The sequence below is a fragment of the Zingiber officinale genome, chromosome 9B, assembly GCF_018446385.1.
Source record: "Zingiber officinale cultivar Zhangliang chromosome 9B, Zo_v1.1, whole genome shotgun sequence".
Taxonomy (NCBI): domain Eukaryota; kingdom Viridiplantae; phylum Streptophyta; class Magnoliopsida; order Zingiberales; family Zingiberaceae; genus Zingiber; species Zingiber officinale.
In genome coordinates, this window is record NC_056003.1 from 60,739,931 (window position 1) to 60,764,053 (window position 24,123).

The window sequence follows — 24,123 nt, forward strand, 5'->3', positions numbered from 1 at the left end:
TGAGTGTGGCCTAAGTAGAAGTTCTCCATGCTCAATGTGATAAGTGACTTAACTTTTTCAAGTGTCAATTTCTATGCCTAGTCAATTTTTCATTTAACCGTGTTCCTCATACTTCTGGCGATAGGCACTTACCTGCCACACGCAAGGTTCATTCCCTACAAAAAAATTGCTATGCATCATCTACACAAGGTCTCAAAGGAATACTTAGTATCAAGAGAAACATAGCATTCATTTCTCCAATAACCTAACTCAGTCTCAAAGGGGTGAATTGCTAGTTTCCACTCACGATAACTATTTTTTATCCCTTATTTTTTTCTTCTTTATTTAAATGTTTGCAAAGTATCAAACTTGAACAAACCTTCATTTTTTTTGGGATTGATTTTTTCAAATGAGCTTACATTATATGAGTTTATCAAGTAACCAAAATGTAGTTGAGAGGCCACCATAGAAACAAGAGTACTAGTCCGGTTCTATGAATCATGACTATTTTCAAAAATATCTACCATCAAAGTCTAGCATAATGTGAAAAGATCGTTAAACTAAGCCAACATCCAAATTCTTTTAGTAATTACAATGCTCACTTCATGCTACTATGGGTAGGAAAACATAGATCAATAGACATACTAGCATACTAAATCACACAACATAAATATCTATATAAAATATGCTAGAATTTTGCATTAAGGAACAAACAACAATGACATGATGAGTGATGCAACTAGGAAAAATTTATTATCCAAAAAGAAATAAGAAAAAACTAAACTAAATCAAATGCATCTAATACATCCCCCCAGACTTAAACTCTTCATTGTCCCAATGAAAACTAGAAATGATATATGGAGGAGGTTTTATGAAATTTAGAGAAGTTACCAAGTATTGAACGCCAAATGATTGAGACATTGATGTTCCAAAGATACTCCTCTATCTAATGCTCACATTCCTCCACAACTTTGAATTCTAAAAAAAATAAGATAGACAAGAAAAATTAAGTAGAGGATATGATTTATTATTAATAAAGAAACTAAAAAGGAACTTGAAGGAAGCTAAAACTAAAATGAAAACAAGATTGAACTTGGGTTGCCTCCCAAGAAGAGCTTGTTTAAGATCATTAGCTCGACCACCTCGTTAGATTCATCAAAATCTCGTTCTTGGAGGGGTAAGATATTTCAACACCCTTCTACCAAGGGCTCTTATTATGGAGGGAGGTTTCAATATAGGAGTTAAAAAGTGAAGTATCGCTCTCTCCATCTTCGTCTTCTTTGAAGTTCTTTCAGGTGATCGAAGAAGGTTCAGATTGAGCTTCCAGTATTCGGCCCAAGTGAAGTCTCCAACAAAGTCAACGATGGGTACCTCTATAATGTTGTCCAAAAGATCACAAGAAATACTAACTTTGCTTTGTTGAGAGATACCTAAAATTTCTAAACATATGGATGTGACTTTCTCTGAATCAAATGATTGTTCTGGCTTTGGCTCAGGTGTTGGTGCTACCAAAGGTGGTGATTCTTGAGACTCTACTAATTTTGCATAAGTCCCTACACATTGGTCCACAACATGTTCAATCCTTGCAACTCTCATAATCTCAGAAGGTTATGTGGCCAAAGGAGACGATTCTTGAGATGTTGTTTCCACAACACAACTCCCTACACTTTCTTTCATAACATCTTCATCAACACAAACATCAAAAAATAAACCAACATCAATATCCTTAGTGGGAGAATTAACTATAGGAGGATCACTAACTTCCTTTGTATTCTTAAGTTGATCTACCTCATTACATTCATCATCTAAAAATTTAATTTCATCATAAAATCCTATAAAACTTGGAGGTAGATATGAAAACTTATTATACACTGCATTATTATCATAATCCTCATCTAAAGAGTCTTCATCTTTATATACATCCAGAAATCTACACTCAACCATATTAGAATCACATAATTTTTTTAAACCTTTGTTTTCATTGACCTTCACTAGCCTTTATGGAAAAGGAACCCTTAGTGAAGGTCTTAGGAAAGATTAAACTTCCTTTTTCCCATATTCCCTTTGAGCTTGTGGAGGAGGTCCAACTTTCTTGTCTAGTGTTGGTGTGATCAATCGTTGAGGGAAAGACACTTGTGGCCTTTGGGAACTTCTTGGAGTAATGGAATTGGGTTCTTGAGATCTTCTATTGTTCTTCTCCTCAATTCTGTACAAGTCCTTTTCTAGAAGTTCTTCATGATTTTTTCCACTTCTCAACTTAATAACATTACACTGTTCACTAGACTTTATCTTTGTAGGAGGGTGGTCATATTTGAACCATTTTGAAACTATGTTATCAATCTTTGCCTCCAACTATTTAAACTCCTCATTGTATGACTTGTGAATTTCAAAACTCTTGGATAGTTGAATTGTAATTTGTTTGACAGGCTCTCTTGCATTTATGGCTTGCATTTCTTGAATTTTAAATGGAGATTCCATCCAACTTTTGTTCGACCACTCAAGGAGGTTTAATGTCACTTGATCAATTAATATGTATGCTTCATCCACACTTTTGTTCATAAAAGAACCTCCGGCTGATGAATCCAATAAACATTTGTTTGAGAAAGAAATTCTCCTATAGAATATGTGTAAGGTCAGCCATTTTTCTAAGCCATGATGAGGGCATTATCTTTGTAGACTCTTGAATCTATCCCATGCTTCAAATAATGATTCTCCATCTGCCTGAGCAAAATTTGTGATGTAATTCCTCATGTAAACTGTTCTACTTGGAGGGAAAAAATGATTCAGAAATTGTTGCTTCAATTGTTTCCAACACGTAATGCTTTGAGGATGGAGGGAATATAACCCAGTCCTTGCTTTATCCTTGATACTGAAAGGAAATGCTATCAATCAAACTGCATCTGCTGACACTCCTTCATAATTCACCATATCACAAAGCTCTAGAAATGTCTCAAGGTGAAAATAAGGGCTTTCTGATACTTATCCTCCAAATTTGTGGCCTTGTATCATAGCAATTAACTCTGGGTCTAGTTAGAAACTTTATGCTTTAATATGAGGCTGCACAATGGGAGACATAAATCTAGCAGAAATGGGTGCAGAAAATTCTCTCAAAGGCCTGCTTGACATGTTAGTGCTCATGGATATCTAAGAAAAAAAAATTATGAGAAAAATAACAAAAATGAAGAATTAAAGACAAGAAATAAAATGCTATATGAAAAACAAGAAAGAAAATGTAGAATTTAAATTACAAGAAAGAAAGTGTATAATGAAAACAAGAAAGAAAAAGAAAAATGAAAAAGAAAAATATCTAGAATAACTCATATGCAAATAAACTAATGTTAATCAAAAATAGTTCTCAGCAATGGCGGCAAAAACTTGTTACGTCACCGTAAGTGCACGATTACGTCGTCAGTAATATAAAAGATTATCGATCCCATAGGGACTGTTGATTAAGCTCTAGTTAACTTCGCACGACTAATTATCTAGAGAATCAAAGATTAATTGAAAAATAGAGAGTGAAGAAAAGAGAGAATGTAAAGAGTAGAGAAAGAGGGAGAGTTGGATTTGGGGATGGATTGATACTAGAATTTCAGTTTTACTATGATGCTAGTTAATGTCCCCATGCATTGTTCATCTACTTAACTCCATGTTGACACTCGTGTAGGAGTTCTAACTAAAGTTCGGTACTATCCCGCGAAGATCGCACCGAAGATTTTACCCAAGTTCTACCGCCATTAAGTAAAAGAGGTAATTTAGGAAGTCCGATTATAGGGAACATCCTTCTGTTACTAGGGCCCACGGTCCATGTTCCTAGATTATGCAGATCACTTTCTAAAGGTAGATTAATGCAATTAATTAGAAGAGGTAATTTAGGAAGTCCGATTATAGGGAACATCCTTCTCATACAAGGGCCCACGGTCCACGTTCGTAAATTACACAAGTCACTTTCTAACATTAATTTGTGAGAACCCTTTAAACTCTAATTATTTTCCCAAATAGAGAGTCGATCCCCATTTCAAGGAACTGCCATAAAAAGTAAGGGATACCTTCTGTCACAAGGTCCCATGATCTTACATTCCAAGACTCTTCCTCTACATGGTGATCTAACCCTACATCTACATAGATTTACCTCACACACATTTCGTCAAACGCATACAAGGCACAACACACATAGATGATGATATAAACACTTCATTGCATAGGAAAATATCCAAAGACATAGTTCATGAATTCACAATCACATCACAGCTACTTCCTATATCCTAGATCTATAGATCTACTCCATAGCAAAGGAAATACAACCAAAGACAAAGAAAGAGGCAAACTACAACCCAATACAAAGAAGTAGAGAGAGCAGAGTGCTTATCTTTGAAGTGTGGTGTCCTTGGAGGCGTTCCCTTTCTCCAGAGGTGGACGGATCGGCGAAGATGTGGTCTCTAGGGTTCTCCCAAGGGGGAGAATCCTTCTCCAAGGAATGGGGGTGAGATCCAAGCCCAAGATTAGTGAAAAGGGGAGAAAATCCCTCTTATAGAACAGGACATGGGCACCACACTGACCGTGACACGACCATGTGGATCCACACGACCTCATACATTTTGCTCTCGACCAGAGTAACACGGCCGTGTGTCTCACATGGCCATATTCTGCTTTAGTTCTGGATGGATTCACACGGCCTTGTGGCTCACACGACCATGTTATGCTTTAGTTATACATGGATTCACATGGTCGTGTGGTTTAATCAAGGAAATTCTACTAGTGTTTACACGTCCTGAAATTGCTTGGCCTCTGGAAATGCTACACGGCAATGTGGCCCACACGACATATAGGGATCTAGCACGCTAAGCATGCTTAAGTGCAGTAGAAAATTAACTAGATCCTCACCAGAAGATCCATGTGAAGGAGAAAACAATCATATACTAAGTTTAACACGAGAGGTATACCTTTGTTGTGTGCCCTTCGCAATCCCGATTGCAACTTTTTCTTTGGATGCAAAGGTCAGCGCGATCAAGCGTCCGCTCCTCTACGGTATCCACACAAACACATCCTTCATTCGTCACATGAACAAAGCCTTCGGAGAAGAACCACCTTCATGGTACTAGCCACTCATGGAGGTTCGGCCAAGAGCAAAAATCGCCCAAGGAGGAAGAAGAGGGAAGATTAAGAGTCACATTTTTTTTTATCTCATTCTCATATAATGAAAAATTCATTCCAAAAAACCTATTTATATTCATCCCATGAATACCAAGGATTTTTATCTCTTTGTATTCCTTTTAATGGGTTAGATTATTATATTGGATTAACCATTAATCCAATAACCCAATAAGTCTAACCAATTAATCCAATGTGTCAAATTCAGATTGGACTCAATCGAATGAGTGGGTTCATTTGAGTCTAACTCAATGAGTAACCCAAAAAGCCTAATCATCTCATAATTGGCTCTTAGGGCTAATTACTAACAATCTCCCACTAGCACTAGTGCCAATCACCACTAAGAGACACTAACACTTTGGATTTATCCATTATTCTTAATATCCTTAGTATTTTAGTCAAACTAAAATACCCATCTCCAAACTAATATATTTTTTGTGTGTGACCCAATAGGCTCTTGTAACGTTGGCAATATATCCAAATCAATATTTGTGATACATAAGCAATGAGTGACATCTAGCAATACATCATTGGTACCCAAGTGATGAGAAAGTCGAGATCCGACCGAACCTTTCTGTGGCTATTATCTTGTAAGACTTGGTCCCTCTATCCTTGATATCTAGATTGATCAATGAGGCATAGACTGTGTCATCCTCTTATCAATCTTTGTGTTTCTTGATCTCTAAGTAGACACATTAAAAAAATAAGCTCAATATCTCATATTGACTCATCTGAGTATGGTCATACATTCTTATGCCCTACTAATCAAGGGGCCCACATATATTGCTTCCGTCATATGGAAGGGATAGATCTCATCTACATCACTCACATTTCTCCGTATAATTTATTGCATACCCAGTGATCGACTTTCTAGCACACCCTGTTACAGGTGACTTTGATGATAACAAAATACACAACTCCTTATGTAGGAAACTGTAGTCACTTCAGGTCTAAGGACTATTCATACCAATAGTCATATAAGAATGTTTATGACACTTATAACGATCCATGAAACATCTCATGACGGCTCAATTCAGCACATATTCTCTAATATATACTCATGTGTCAACCTGATATCTCATATCCATGACTTGTGAGATTGATTCATCTGTTGACATACATGTTAGTCTTAACACATTAATATTGTCCTTGTATATTAATTCTTTACCAGGAATAGTTTAGAGTAGCGTTCTCTACAATATCTCACTATCAATTCAACCAATTGATATATTATAGATTAAAACCTTCTACTCTAGGACATTATTATACTTATTCATTCGACACTGAACAGAAGTAAATATAATAACCATAACCTTTGTCTTCTAATGAAATAACGAAATATGATACAAAATTTCCTAAGTCAATCAACTCTTGATTGCCTCTTAGGGCTTACACTAACAATCTTCTTATGTCACTAGTGTCAATCAATGAAATATCTAATATCCATTGACCTAGTGTGACCATCATATTTCCTTGGTACCAAAGCCATGGTCAAAGGATCCATAATGTTAGCATTGTTTGGTTCTCTACATATCCTCATATCTCATATATCGATGATCCCTCGAATGAGATGGAATCATTGTAGTATCCAATACCCAAGACCACCATTTAAGTAAAATACATGCCGTAACTGTGATCTAGAATCATCCTTGTCAATTTGGAAGCTTGCACCACTATAACCTTTTACAGCAAGCTCTTCATCGCCTCCAAAGATCAAGAAATAATCTTGAATTCTTCTCAAGTACTTAAGAATATTCTTGACTGTTGTCCAGTGACCTTCACCTGGATCTAACTGGTATCTTCTCGTCATACTTAACGCATACAAGGTATCTGGATGAGTACAAAATATGGTGTACATGATAGACCCTATAGTAGATGCATAAGGAATATGATCCATGTGGTCCCTTTCTTCCTTAGATGAAGGGCATTGAGTCTTCGAAAGACTCACACCAAGTGGCATCGATAGGAATCCCTTCTTGGAATTCTGCATGACAAAATGTTTAAGCACATTGTCAATATTGTTGGTCGCTACTTGGAATACCGCTCTAGTTCCCCTGTACAAAAATTTTGTACAAGCATAGAACTTTTCCTAGCTACCCATGTGCTCTACTGAAGTTCAATTTGGATTGCAAATGATGCTTAACATTATTAATCTAAATTGTCCTTCAGAAGTTAAAATTGGATTGGAAACGATACTTAACATTTTTATTCCAAGTTTAACCGATGTGATCTTCCTAAGTTAAACCATATTACAGAAATTAATCAAATATCTATTTCAAAGATCGGCTTCTAGGTTAAACATGGCGAGGCACTAGGCCTTCTTGGGTATGGGATCATCCACCACTTCTTAGATAAAGCCATTCAAAGAAATCGGATATTTAACTTCTTACAGTAAACTAGGTTTAACTACAGAGACCTCAATAGAAGCACAATATCGAAACCTGAAATCGAAACACAAAATTGATAACAAAAATGATAGCATAAAATCGATAACCTCTTGTGTTTGGGTTTTTCAAGATCTATACAAAGAACATGAACTAGTTGTGATGCGGAAACAAATAACTAGTTATAGCTTTCTTTGTGGCTTATAGACCTCTTGTTGTATTCCTCTCCTTCTCATGAACATCGTCTGGGCGACGATCTACCAAGATGAAATCCACCCAAGCTCCTTCTTTTCCTCCAAGACTCTTGATCCACCAAGGGATACCAAAATAGGAAACTTTCTTCCTTTCTTCTCCTTCTTCTTCTCCTTCTAGTAACCGGCCACCTATGTAGAGTCTTCTCCTTTTCTCCTTCAAGTCTCGGCCACCAAGGAATATAGATGCTGACCTTAGAAAGAAGAAAAGAAGAGAAGAAGGAAGGTGTGCCGCAGGCCTAAGGAAGAGAGAGGGAGGAAGGGGCCGACCACACCAAGGAAATGAGAGAAGAGAATAAGGTTGTGTTATCTCATGAAGCAACCTCTCCTTCTCTTTTATAATCCTTGGTCATGGCAAAGAAGGAAAGCTTTAAACATAATTAAAACGTCCTTATTTGTGGCCTCCCTTTTAAAAAGAAAATTTTAATAACAATTAAAATCTCTCTTTTCTAAATTTTCTATTGTATATGACAATGAAGGAAAGTTTTAAAATTAATCTCTCTCTTTTAAAACATGTAGATAACTACAAAAGGAAAGATTAATTAAAACTTCTATTTTTAAATCATGGTTACAAAAAAGGAAAGTTTTATCAAAAAATTAAAATCTCTCTTTTAAAAATTATAGATAACTACAAATAAGGAAAGATTTTAATAAAATTAAAATATCTCTTTAATCCTTTGTATATAGCGATAAAAGAAAATATTTTAAAATTTTAAAACTCTCTTTCAAAACTATGAGGATAGCTATAAAAGGAAAATTTTTTAACAAAAATAAAATATTTCTTTTAACCATGGTAGATAACTACAAAAAAAGGAAAGATTTTAACAAAATAAAATCTCTCTTTTAACCATTGTAGATTACTACAAATAAGGAAAGATTTAAAAAAAAATTGTTTACAAAACTTCCTTTTATTTTACTTTGGCCGACCCCATGCTTGGTCACCAAACATGGCTTGGCCGACCCCTACTTGGGCTCCATGAAGGGCTTGACCAACCCTAGCTTGGGCTCCAAGCTTGGCTTGGCCGGCCATAACAAGATGGGTAAGAAGCTTGGCTTTAAGTGGATATAAGGCTTTAGAAATATGAGGCTACAACAGGGATCGAGAGGAGGAATTGGTTTTGGTCTCCCAATGAGCTTGAGCTTCCCGTGTTCGCTCCGAACAACCAACTCAAGTTCATCAATAATAACTCATACCACTAAAGAGTTATTATTGCACTACCGCACCAATCCCATATTACAATATGGGCTCCTTCTTATCATGAGTGTGTTAGTCTCCTTGTGTTTAAGATATCGAATGTTCACTAATTAAATGAGTTACTGACAACTCACTTAATTAATATCTAGCTCCAAGAGTAGTACCGCTCAACCTTACTGTTATGTCGGATAAGTACACCAACAGGGTTCACATGACAATCTTTATGAGCTCCTCTTGGGGACATCATTAACTTAGATTACTAGGATACAGTTTCATTCTATAATCAACAACACACCATATAAATAATATCATTTCCCAACTTATCGGGCCTATTGATTTAATGAACTAAATCGCCCCCTTTGATAAATTAAAGAAATAAATATTAAGTATACGTACTTATTATTATATCATGATTAAGAGTACTCACTTCCATAATAACAGAGGTTTTGCTCTTTTATGTAGTCAATATAAAAAGAAAACTACCTCAAATGGTCCTTCTTAATACACTCATAGTGTGCTAGTGTAATTTTATAGGTAAGATAAACTAATACCAAATTACACTACAACCACTCCAATGGTTTGTCCCATTCCATCTTGGTTGTGAGCTATTATTTATAATTTATAAGGAACTGATAACATGATCTTCTGTGTGTCTCCTCACACCATGTTATCTACAATATAAATTAAACGGACAACTACACTTAGCATAAATGTAGATATTTGACTAATGTGATACTTATTTCAAAATAAATGTTTATACAAAAATCTAGACTTTTAGTATACATTCAAAAAATCTCCCACTTATACTAAAAGACTATGTTGCCATATTTGCTGCCATACATCTGATTCTCATCCCTTCTACTTGCCCATCAAAAGCTCTTGCCTTAAGGGCCTTAGTAAAAAGATCTAGGTTATTTGCTGATGCAATCTAGGCGATAACAACTTCTCCTCGTTATACGATGTCTCGTATTGGGTGGTACTTGCGCTCTATGTGTTTACTTGCCTTATGGCCTTGTGGTTTCTTCGAGTTTATTACTGTACCATTTATTATTACAATAAACTATAATAATTTTGGGCAAACCAGGAATCACATCTAAGTCCATCATGAAGTTACTGAACCATACAGCTTCTTTGGCTGCCTCAGAGGTTGTCACATACTCAGCTTCCATAGTGGAGTCTTAAATGCATTTCTGCTTAACACTCCTCCATTGTTATGGCTCCACTTCCTAAAGTAAACAGAAAATCCCAAGGTTGATTTACTATTTTCCCTATCTGATTGAAAATCAGAATCCGTGTAACCCATAGGGAGCAAGTTATCTGCTTGGTAAACCAGCATATAATCTCTAGTCCTTCTCAGATACTTTAATATATGCTTTACGACAGTCCAATGTCCTTGTCTTGGATTACTTTGATATCTGCTAAGCATGCCCATGGCAAAACAGATATCCGATCTCGTGCATAACATTGCATACATTAGGCTTCTACAGCTGAAGCATAAGGAATTCCCTTCATTTCCTCTATCTCTTTTGATGTCTTAGGAGATATTTCTTTAGATAAAGATACTCCATGCCAAAAAGGTAGAAAACCTTTCTTGGAGTGCTGCATGCTAAAACGAGCTAGGATAGTATCGATATATGAAGCTTGGGATAAGCACAATATTCTTTTCTTGCAATCCCTTATTACTTTGATCCCAAGAATATGTTTGCATTCTCCCAAGTCCTTCATATCACAAAACACTTTGAGCAACTAACACTTTGATAACCATACCTTTACTTATGACAACACTTTGATATTGTTGCCAACTAACAAAATGTCATCTACATATAGTACAAGAAATACCACCACGTTTCCGTCACACTTCTTGTATACACAAGACTCATCCGGACATTGAATAAATCCCTAAGACTGGATTACCTTATTAAACCAGATATTCCAAGATCTTGAAGCTTGCTTCAGTCCATAAATAGACCGATTGAGCTTACATACAAGATTCTCTTTTCCCTTTGCAATACACCCCTGTGGTTGCTTCATATGGATGTTTTCTTCAAGACTTTCATTAAGGAAAGCTGTCTTGACATCCATTTGCCAAACCTAAGCAGCAATAGATAAAAGTATCCGAATAGACTTAAGCATAGCTACCGGTGAAAAGGTTTCCTCATAATCGATTCCCTCTTTCTAAGTATATCCTTTTGCAACAAACCTTGCTTTGAAAGTTTCCACCTTCACGTCTGTCCATCTTTTTCTTTTGTAGACTCATTTACACCCAATGGCTTTTACACCATTTGGTGCTTCTACAAGCTCCCAGACCTGATTAGAATACATAGATTCTATTTCAGAGTTTATTGCACTTTGCCAAGATGCTGCATCTTTATCTTGGAGTGCTTCATCATATGTGCAGGGATCAGGTTCATGTTCACCAGGGATCAAGTCCAAGACTCTCCGAAAAACATGATTCTACCAGGTTGCCAAACAACCCTCCCACTATGACGTGACACTGCTTGTAATTGTGCATCATTTGTGACACGTGTTGCAGTTTCTTGTGGTATCTTATCTTATACAGTTGGTACTAGTTTAGACGTGTCTTCTCTAATTTCCTTAAGAACATTTTTACTCATGCGCTTGTGGTTCATTACATAGTCCACTTCTAAAAATCGGGCATTGGTGCTAACAATGACCTTATGATTTTTAGGACTATAAACCTCCTTTCATTTCTCTAGGATAACCCATAAAAAAGTGAACTCCTGTTCGTAATTCAAACTTATCAGTGTCTCCCTTCCGCATATGTGCTGGACTATCCCAAATCCGAATATGCTTCAGACTAGGCTTACACCCATTCTATAATTCTATGGGAGTAGAGGGTTCTGACTTAGAAGATACTATGTTCATTGCCGTTTCCAGAGTATATCCCCAAAATGAATTTGGTAATTATGAATAACTCATCATTGATCTAACCATTTCCATAAGAGTCCTATACCTTCATTCTGCCACACCATTCTGTTGGGGTGTACCAGGTGCATACAGTTGGGATTGAATCCCGGCCTCTGATAAGTAACTCCTATACTCTACTAAGAGGTACTCGCCACCACGATCAAACCGTAGTGTCTTAATACTTTTACCATGACGTTTCTCCACATCAGCCTTATACTCTTTAAACTTATCAAAGCACTCAGACTTGCGGCGCATCAAGTAAATGTAATCATATCTCGAATAGTCATCTAAAAGAGATGAAATATTCGAAACCACCTCTTGCCTGGATAGTCATAGGTTCATACAAATCAGAATAATCCCAACACATCTTTGGTTCTATACCCCTTAGTCTTAAAAAGCCTCTTGCTCATTTTTTCCTTCCAAGCAAGACTCGCAGGTTGGAAAGTTTTCCACCACCAATGAACTCAAAAGTCCATTGGCTATTAACCTTTGAATCCTACTCAAGTCAATATGACCTAGCCTTAGATGCCAAAGATATATTTGGTTCATTTATGAATGTTTCTTTCTCTTATTTGAATTATAAGATGTGTTATTAATTTCCATTTGTTGCATCGTGGGAGTTATTGGATTTAGAGTATATAAATTGCCAACCAACTTACCAAAAATTGATAACTTCCCTATTCTTCCTGATCATAACTTTGTCATCAAAAGAAACAAAATATCCATCCTTAAATAGTTTAGAAAATGAAATTAAGTTCTTTCTAAAACTTGGTACATAAAGGCAATTTCTCAAAATCAATGTTTTATTCCTATCAAAGGATAAATAAACATCTCCCACTACAACAGTCACCACTTTCGTAGCATTGACTATGTAAACGGTGATTTCTCCTTCATGTAGCCGTCGGGTTTCCTGGAACCCCTACAATGAATTGTAGACATGATCAGTGGCTCCTGTATCTACACACCAGGTACCGGTATATAACACCACTAAAAATGTTTCAACAATTAATGAATAGGATACACCTTTATTGTTCTCATTTCTGAGAGGACAGTCCACCTTAGTGTCTAAGTTTTGTTTCCAATCATTATAATTGGAACTAGTAAGTCTATTCTCTAGTATAACAACTAGGGAATTGAATACCATTTAAAATCCTAAGAATCATAAAATATTTGGTCAAGACCAACACCTCAAAATCGTATACAAATTCAAACATTTGTAAGAGAAGGTTTTATCCATTAATTTTATTATCTTGTAAACCTAACTTTATGACAAATAAAATTAATAGTTGGTCTGTCTTCGATCAAATATTTGGTCAAAACTTTAGAATTTGAAATAATATTGATTCCTCAAACAATATCATTTAAATTCACCAACACCTCAAACACCGTAAATTTTATATGCCACAATAGTGTGGACGTATACAAATTCAAATATTTGTAAGAGGTGGGTTTTACCCATTAATTATCTTGTCAACCTTAAATTATCTCAAACACCATGAATTTTGTATGCCACGATAGTGTGGACGTATACAAATTCAATCATTTGTAAGAGGAGGTTTTACTCATTAATTTTATTTTGTCAACGTATCTTTATGACAAATAAAATTACCTCAAAAACCATGAATTTTGTATACCACGATAGTGTGGACGTATACAAATTCAATAATTTGTAAGAGGGGGTTTTACCTAGCTTTATGACAAATTAATAGTTGGTTTTTCTTCGGTCACACAAATAATTACAGTGACTCTGATGTGGAGGATACTATTAAATGTGCCTAAGTGTATACCATTACTTGAAACTAAGTCCACTAAATAGGATTGTGCCACTTCAGATGGAGAAGATCACACACATCCTAAATAATTTACTATAATCATCCATTAAGGAAGTTTGATCTAGTGATCCGTAAATAAACTCATCCGATGTGGAGGAAGGCAGTCAGAGCCAACGCGCAAGTTTGAATGCATCACTTACAGACCAGTAATAGAGACTATGAAATTTAATTAAATTCCTCTCCCACTTAGTTATTTAGAACGAGGAATTTTAACATGCACAGAAGCACATAAACACAAGCACACACAGCATAAAAGGCAATAAATAAGAAAAATAATTTTCTAACTATTATGGCCTTTATCCATAGCTGTTCTCCATGTGCCATCAACCCTAGCTGCTGCCATCTTTAGCCACTGCCATCGGGTCTAATCATCGCATCTATCTTGCTTCTTTTTCCACTGTGACTCTGGTCCTCAAATAGTCCCACGCCTCGCAAGGATACGATCCGCGACAAAAATAAAATTTTACATTTATCGATCCTATATTCCATGAAGGAATGTACATATAATCTAGATCGAACAAAATCTAAAATTCGAATAACTAATACAGCTCCTGTTGTATTTAATATTACAATCATGCACACATATAAAATGCCCTCGACATGTCCGAGGGTCCAATCACACACAACCACAACATGGCCATAATAGTTGGATCTTGGATGCCTGTAACCACAGAGTTAATCTTTTTCACATCCTACTATTATCATGCCTAAATTATATATAACATGTGCATAATTAAACTAAAACCAAACACACAGAGGCTAAAACCTAGCTCTGATACCAATTGTTGGTTGCTACTCAGAATACCGCTCTAGTTCCCCTGTATAAAAATTTTATACAAGCATAGAACTTTTCCTAGATACCCATGTTCTCTACTGAAGTTTAATTTGGATTGCAAATGATGCTTAACATTATTAATCCAAATTATCCTTCAGAAGTTAAACTTGGACTGGAAATGATACTTAACATTTTTACTCCAAGTTTAACCGATGTGATCTTCCTAAGTTAAACTATATTACAGAAGTTAATCAAATATCTATTTCAAAGATCGGCTTCTAGGTTAAACATGGCGAGGCACTAGGCCTTCTTGGGTATGGGCTCATCCACCACTTCCTAGACAAAGCCTTTCAAAGAAATTGGATATTTAACTTCATACAGTAAACTAGGATTAACTACAGACACCTCAATAGAAGCACAATATCGAAACATAAAATCGAAACATAAAATCGATAACAAAAACGATAGCATAAAATCGATAACCTCTTGTGTTTGGTTTTTCTAGATCAATACAAAGAATATGAACTAGTTATGATGCGGAAATAAATAACTAGTTATACCTTTCTTTGTAGCTTATAGACTGCTTGTTGTATTTGTGTCCTCCTCTTGAACGTCATGTGGGTGACGATCTACCAAGATAAAATCCACCCAAGCTCCTTCTTTTCCTCCGAGACTCTTGAGCCACCAAGGGATACCAAAATAGGAAACTTTCTTCCTTTCTTCTCCTTCTTCTTCTCCTTCTAGTAACCAGCCACCTATGTAGAGTCTTCTCCTTTTTTCCTTCAAGTCTCAGCCACCAAGGAATATTGATGCCTACCTTAGAAAGAAGAAAAGAAGAGAAGAAGGAAGGTGTGTCGCCGGCCTAAGGAAGAGAGAGGGAGGAAGGGGCCGACCACACCAAGGAAATGAGAGAAGAGAATAGGGTTGTGTTATCTCATGAAGCAACCTCTCCTTCTCTTTTATAATCCTCGATCATGGCAAAGAAGGAAAGCTTTAAACATAATTAAAACTTCCTTATTTGTGGCCTCTCTTTAAAAAAGGAAATTTTAACAATAATTAAAATCTCTCTTTTCTAAATTTCCTATTGTACATGGCAATATAGAAAAGTTTTAAAATTAATCTCTCTATTTTAAAACATGTAGACAACTACAAAAAGGAAAGATTAATTAAAACTTCTCTTTTTAAATCATGGTTACAAAAAAAGGAAGTTTTATCAAAAATTAAAATATCTCTTTTAAACATTATAGATAACTAAAAATAAGGAAAGATTTTAACAAAATTAAAATCTCTCTTTAATCCTTTGTAGATAGCTATAAAAGGAAAGATTTTAAAATTTTAAAACTCTCTTTCAACATCGATGGCTATAAAAGGAAAGTTTTTATTAAAATTAAAATATTTCTTTTAACCATTGTAGATAACTACCAAAAGGAAAGAATTTAACAAAATAAATTCTCTCTTTTAACCATTGTAGATTACTACAAATAAGGAAAGATTTAACAAAATTTTGTTTACAAAACTTCCTTTTATTTTACTTTGGTCGGCCCCATGCTTGGTCACCAAGAATGGCTTGGCCGGCCTCCTACTTGGGCTCTATGAAGGGCTTGGCCGGCCCTAGCTTGGACTCCAAGCTTGGCTTGGCCGGCCACAACAAGATGGGTAAGAAGCTTGACTTTAAGTGGATAAAAGGCTTTATAAATATGAGGCTACAACAGGGATCGAAAGGAGGAATTGGTTTTGGTCTCCTGATGAGCTTGAGCTTCCCGTGTTCGCCCCGAACACCCAACTCAACTTCATTAATAATAACTCATACCACTAAAGGGTTATTATTGCACTACCGCAGCAATCCCATATTACAATATGGGCTCCTTCTTATCATGAGTGCGTTACTCTCCCTGTGTTTAAGATATAGAATGCCCACTAGTTAAATGAGTTACTGACAACTCACTTAATTAATATCTAGCTCCAAGAGTAGTACCACTCAACCTTATTGTCATGTTGGACTAAGTCCACCTGCAGGGTTTACATGACAATCCTTATGAGCTTCTCAAAGGGACATCATCAACCTAGATTACTAGGACACTGTTTCATTTTTTAATCAACAACACCATATAAATAATATCATTTCCCAACTTATCGGGCCTATTGATTTAACGAACTAATTCACACCCTTTGATAAATTAAAGAAATAAATATTAAGTATACATGCTTGTTATTATATCATGATTAAGATTACGCACTTCCATAATAATAGAGGTTTGTTTTTTTATGTAGTCAGTATAAAAAGAAATTACCTCAAATGGTCCTGCTCAATACACTCATAGTGTACTAGTATAATTTTATAGTCAAGATAAACTAATACTAAATTACACTACAACCACTCCAATGGTTTATCCCATTCCATCTTGGTTGTGAGCTACTATTTATAATTTATAAGGAACTGATAACATGATCTTCTGTGTGTCTCCTCACACCATGTTATCTACAATATAAATTAAATGGACAACTACACTTCACATAAATGTAGACATTTGACCAATATGATTCTTATTTTAAAATAAATATTTATACAAAAAGCTAGGCTTTTAGTATACATCCTAACAAATATATGTACTCTAGCTTAGACCACGCCATCTCCTAGATCTATCTCTATAGATATTGATGCCTAAAATATAGGTTGTTTCACCTAAGTCCTTTATTGAGAAACAATTTCCAAGCCAAGTTTTCACTAACTAAAGAGTAGGGATATCATTTCCAATGAGAAGTATGTCATCTATATACAATATGAGAAAGATGACTATACTCCCATTAACCCACTTGTAGACACAAAGTTCATCATCATTTTTGATGAAACCAAACACTTTAATTACATCATTGAATTAAAGATTTCAGCTTCTAGAAGCTTGCTTTAATCCATAAATGAATTGTTGCAACTTACACATCTTTCCAACCTGCATCTGCCAGATCTCATAATCATAGTAAGCTGTAATTGCAAGCATGATCCGAATAGACTTGAGCATCATAACTGGTGAAATGGTTTCATCATAGTCTATACTATGAATTTGCTTAAATCCTTTAGCTACCAATTTACCTTTATAGGTATGCATATGCCTATCCATGTCAGTCTTCAACTTGAAGACCAACTTACACAGAATGGGGTTGATCCCTTCAGGTGGATCAACCAAAGTCCATACTTGGTTAGTGTACATGGAGTCCATTTCAGATCTTATGGCCTATAGCTATTTCTCAGAATCTGGGCCCTATACATCTTCCTGATAATATGTAGGTGATGTGAACCCTTGTGCATGTGACTAGGCACTTCAAATTAATAAAAATTAGAAACCCATTAAAACTCAAGAGAAGAATTGTAGTACGGAGTCCCAAGTCGTATTTTTTCCAAGGATAACTAAGAAGTGTGTGAGTTCTCAAGACTCGATTCAAATTAAATTCTTACATGAACAAGGTCAATTAGGTATTTTCATTTGATTCACATTACAAATTGAATTAATCTAATTCTTAATAATGAACTAGTAAAATCAAGATTAGGATCAAAGAAAGGTTAATCTCATCTAAACATGATCCACTTCATTTCATCAAATTAGCATCAATTAAGTTTGGATTCTAATGCATCATTAAATCCAATAATTCAATTAGCATATCTTCAATTCCCAATCACAGTAACAAGTAAACTCAAAAGCTCAAACAAACTTGTAGAAACTGAAGTATCATCCAATTCACAACTATAATCAAATTCTGCAATTAAACTCAAAAGCTCTGTAATAGTAATAACAAATACAATGACTAGATCAAGAGTTTTCTACATTCAAGAATTGAAACTAAGCTTAAACTTGCATTAACTGAAATAGCAAATTCAAAACAGGAAGTAAATTGCAAACTAAAATATCAGATCATCAGATCTGAGCAAAGGTATGAGAAATGAAAAGAAAACAAGAACAAAACACGTTCCACAACCAAACCTAAAATCAAACTCCTCCCCTCTTCCTAAACACAGAGATGCTTCTGGAACGCCCTTCGAGCAATCAGCAGCGAAGATATGAACTCCTAGCTTATTCAGGCGTTGTTCATAGCTCATGGAGAATGCCCCTTCAAGCTCGCGATCACCTTAATTCACCATCATTCGAAGAACAGAGGATTGAAACCGGAATCGCTCATTCAGATCAATTTCGAAGTTGCGGTTGGAAGCGAAGATGAAATGGTCTCGGAATGACTTGGAAAACTCTGCAGATACTCCAGTAGGATGATAGCAGCATCAGATTGGGGAACACCCTCAAATCTGTGCATGGAATGTCACTCAGGGAACTCAAAGTCGTGGATCCGAGAATTCCCTCAATTCGTGCCCTGATCCTTGATCGCTGGTCGCCGGATTGTTCGAAGCTCGCCGTTGATGAATGAATTCAACCTCAGATTTGGATTGTGGATGGGAACTGCGGGGATGAAGGTGAACAGTAGCAAAATGTCGCGAGGAAGAAATATCGCCCGAGCTCCTCAATTCCACTGTAGCTTCTCAACTTTTAAACCTCTCCCAATCTGATCCAACGATCCAGAATAATTTGGATCTTGATCAACAGTGAAAAGTCACTTAAAATCTGATCCGAAGGTGTTAATCTTGATCAAGGGTCTTGATCTACTCTTCCTTAGGTTGGATGGAATGGATCTTCAATGGATGGCCCAGACCTGCTCCGATCTTGAATGAACGGTCCAAATCGCTTCTGGATCTTCAAGGCCTGATCGTCTTTTTTAGCCCTAGATTTGAGCCCAATTCTGGTCTGATCTGATCGGGTCCATGATCCTTTTGATTCCTACAAAGAATATATCATATATTTGCATCTAATACCATGATTATATGCCAATTTGTAATTAAGTCCAAGATTAAATGTAATTATGAAATATGATGTAAATATGAGTTTACCCTATAAAAAGATCATTAAAAGCATGCATTATAAATCAAAATATTGTAGCAAAATCATGGTTATCAAATCCCCCACACTTAGTCTTGAACGTCCCATGCAAGTCAAGTGAACAAACGGTCCTACTTTAATGGTATCCCCTAAACACATTCCTAAACATGATTAGAAAATAGAGAAGGAAAACCATCTACGATTATAAAATTCAAGGAAGTCAAGCATTAGTGTAATGACCAGCCCTTCGGCCCCTTGGGCGACCACACTAGTGGCCCAACTGGCGGTCCCTTGGGCTTCCACAATGGTGGCTCAACTGGCGACCCCTTATGTCGTCAACCGACGACCCTCGCCCGTGCCATTACTCACAAGGTCTTCCCACCCCTGGCTTGTGAATTTTTGCCTTCCCCAGGATTCAAACACTAGACCTCCAGGATAAGTAATAGAGTTTATGAATCCTGGTAGCCAAGTAAGGGTCGCTCACTTGGCTACCAGGATTCATAAACTCTATTACTTATCCTGGAGGTCTAGAGTTCGAATCCTGGGGAAGGCAAAAATCCACTGGCCAGGGGTGGGAAGACCTTGTGAGTAACGGCACGGCCGAGGGTCGACAAAGGGGCTGCCAGTTGGGCCTCTAGTGTGGCCGCCCAAAGGGCCGAGGGGCCGAGTCGTTACAATAAAAAGGCGCCTTTTTATTGTAACGACCCGGTCGCTCGGCCCCTTGGGCGGCCACACTGGTAGCCCAACTGGCGGGCCCTTAGGCGACCACACTAGCGGCCCAACTGGCGGTCCCTTAAGCGGCCACAATGGCAGCCCAACTGGCGACCCCTTATGTCGTCGACCGACGACCCTCGGCCGTGTCGTTACTCACTTGTACTTCCCACCCCTGGCCAGTGGATTTTTGCCTTCCCCAGGATTCAAACTTTAGATCTCCAGGCTAAGTACTAGAGTTTATGAATCCTGGTAGCCAAGTGATTGACACTCACTTGGCTACAAGGATTCATAAACTCTAGTACTTAGCCTGGAGGTCTTGAGTTCTAATCCTGGGGAATGCAAAAATCCACTGGCAGGGGTGGAAAGACCTTGTGAGTAACGGCACGACCGAGGGTCGTCGGTTGACGACATAAGGGGTCGCCAGTTGTGCCACCCAAGGGACCGCCAAATGGGCCGCCAGTTGGGCTGCCCAAGGGGTCGGGTCGTTAAAATAAAAAGGCGCCTTTTATTGTAACGACTCGACCCCTCGGCCCCTTGAGCGGCCACAATGGCGGCACAACTAGCGGCCCAACTAGCAACCCCTTATGTCGTCGACCGATGACCTTCGGTCGTGCCGTTACTCACTAGGTCTTCCCACCCCTAGCTAGTGTATTTTTTCCTTCCCCAGGATTCGAACTCTAGACCTCCAGGATTAGTACTAGAGTTTATGAATCCTGGTAGCCAAGTGAGTGACGCTACCTTGGCTACCAGGATTCATAAACTCTAGTACTTATCATGGAGGTCTAGAGTTCGAATCCTGGGGAAGGCAAAAATTCACTGGCCAGGGGTGGGAAGACCTAGTGAGTAACGACACGCCCGAGGGTCATCGCTGTCGCCAGTTGGGCCGCTAGTGTGGCTGCCGAAGGGACCGCCAAGGGGCCGCTAGTTGGGTCGCCATTGTGGCCGCCCAAGGGGTCGGGTCGTTACAATTAGTGGACAACAACTTAAACTCTTAGTTAACTACATACTAATTACCAATTTCCATGAATGAATTGAAGATGATACCACTTTCACATCACAAGATAAAAACTTTGTGGTTCTCATTCTAATTCAAAATTGATCAATAGTTGAGGGCACTCAAGCAACTCATGCTCTTGCATTACCATATGCTTGCTTATCTTCTACTCTCTACCATGATTATAAATACAAATTACATTATGAAGGTAAATGTGAAAGTTTGAGCAACCATAATTCTGATTCTTAGTTAAAACCAAAGAGAAAAAAGAATTTGTTCAAATGTTAGTGCAAGATATGAGTACAAGAGCATGATATATGAAGAATTCTGACCACTCTCCCCTACTTCTCTACTTATTTTCACTTCAAATCTCATCCTTAACAGAATTTGGCACAAAATCTATACTACACAGAAGTACACAAATACTGCTTGCACTGTCTTTACTGTTTCAATTCCAAAACTTAACTTCCAAGCTCTTTTCCAATTGTTTCTTTCAATGTATAACTCATGAATCTTTTCCTCTTTGAGTTTATTAACTTCTCTTTCTTAATTTTTCTCTATTCCACTAAAGTCACATTCCCTAAACTTGCCATACAGTTTCTATTCTCCTTATGTTAAGCCTCTCAATCTTATTCTGGAATGGCAGTTTATGCAATTTATCACTTCCTGGTCTACTTACAAAATCAAGCTATAACATTTCAATTCTTCAATCATTTATCTCATACATTTCCTCAATGCAAACTTAAATTCAATTGATTCCAATTCGGAAGCTAAACTAAGAAATATACCCTAAGAAATTTCAAAGCAATGCAATTCTAAGTCCGAGTTCTGCATTCTGTCCGCTCACTAATTCTATTCAGAATTTTTTCTGTTCTTCAAATTAAATAATTTTTTTTCTTCAGTACATGAGAAGATAAACTTTCAATACGTTTAAATGACAAGAAGCCTAACAGATCTGAATCTTAATTCTATTCCAGAAGCATCACAAATTCAGCATTTGACATTCTGTTTTTCAGCAGTTTCAGAATCTGCTTCTTCAAACTTGTTCTTCATACCAACTCTACAACTTCTTAGCCTTCAGTATTTAAATTTGCTTCCATACTTTAAACTAGAGAAATGATTCTGAACCTATTCTACTTCTTAATCAAATATTATCATTTATAGGATCATAACTACAATTTACAGATTCCACTCTAGCACCTCAAGTTTAAATATTCTTGTACCACTTTTGTTGGGAATTTCGGGCCGCAAAAACCAGTTTTTCGCGTTGCGGAAACCCCGATTCCCATGCCACTGGATCCGTGCAAAGTAAAATAATTTCGTAAAATTTTGAGTACGAGTTTCTAACTCAGATTTACACTAAATCTACAAAGGAGAAGATCTTATACCTTTGTAGTGAAGCCCTTCGCAATCCCGCTCGTCCAACGGTTCGCCGGATCTCGAGATCGTCAAGCGTACGATCCTCTAGAAGTATCCACACGAACAAACTAGGTGGAGAAGACCAAACAAAGGTGTGTGTTACGTTTCGCAAGTGTACAGAAATGTCGCAAGTAATATAAAGGATTATCGTATCCACAGGGACTGGAATAAGCACTAGAAATATCTCAAAGCGAATTAGCTAAACAACTAATCAATTGGTTTCAAATGCTAAGGATGAAAAACAAATCTAAAATGAAAGACTATCAAACAAGAATTTGGGGGTTTGAGTAATGATAAAGAGAGGTTCTAAGAGTTTTGGTTTCTTTGTAAGATCTCTTGAATGTATGTGGTTTACCAATCCTTGTTTCTCAATTGTCTAAAAATTGTAGAAGGTTGCCGGTTCTCTCTTGCAATAGATCACTGGCTTAGGACTGAAGTTGTACCTAAATGTAATCAATTAGATATGAACCTACGTTGTCCTTACACAGGATTGCACCTATTACTATGCTTCCCTCGGATATCAACATAGAAGTTCATAGCTTCTTAACCCATAAAGATACAAGGATTGAATCATAAAATCTATCCTACCCTCTTGAATATTCTCATTTCCCCTTCAAGATTATCCCCCAAACGTCCTTACACGGGCTTGCACCTATCACGTGGATCCCTTGGAAAATCGAGTGAGGGTTTATCCCTACAAAGTCTATAAGGTATCCAAACGATCAATCAAGAATGAGAATTAAGCCCTAATCACAATTAATCATTCAAGATCCAATCGATACAAACTAGGCAACATCATAGAAAACAAGAAATGGAAAATCCACAAGAGTTTACATCAATTTATCTCACAAATACTCCCTCCATCCTAGAACAATAAGATCTACTCCATAAAACGAAGGAAGAAGACCAAAGATAAGAAGATTACAAGCATTCTTCAATCCCAATCCAAGAAGAGGAAAGAAAGAAAACTTATATACAATATAGCTCCATCTTCGGATCTAATCCTCGCTTCCGGAGTCGAATTCGCCAAGATCTCCCTTTAGATCGCTCAAAAATCCTCCCAAGAATGGGAGGAATCCACCAAATCTTGCTTTCTCCCAAAGGGGAGAAGATCCCTTTCAAATCTCCAAGGAGGCCTTAAATAGAGGGAGGCTTTTGGGCGCCACACGGCCCCGAGGCATGGCCGTGTGAGGTTCACACGGCCAGAGCCTTTCCCCTCACTGCCATCTATACACGGCCGTGTGTGGTACACGACCGTGGACAACTCTCTTCAAGACCTCCAAGCACGGCCGTGTAGATCCACACGGCCTGGACTGCCCCAGCTTCAGGAAACTTGGCACGGTCGTGTGGTGCACACGGCCAGAACACTTTTAAGCTCTGGAAACCTTACACGGCCGTGTGGTGCACACGGCCCGGGCCTTCTTAGTCTTTGGAAACCTTACACAGCCATGTAGATCCACACGGCCATATAAGGATTGAACTCTGATTTGCTTTAAAACTTGACACGGCCGTGTGAGGTTCACACGGCCTGGACTTCTTCCTTTGCTGTTGCTATCACACGGCCTCTGAACTCCACACGGCCAGAGCT

The 24,123-nt window shown here is 37.3% G+C and overlaps 1 non-coding gene across 1 annotated transcript; it reads left to right on the plus strand.

Annotated features, from left to right (window-relative positions):
* Positions 1–2,626: 2,626 nt before the first annotated feature.
* On the plus strand, positions 2,627–2,732 carry LOC122025843. The gene has a single exon (XR_006123868.1). It is a non-coding gene; the product is annotated as a small nucleolar RNA R71 (small nucleolar RNA).
* The last annotated feature ends 21,391 nt before the right edge of the window (positions 2,733–24,123 follow it).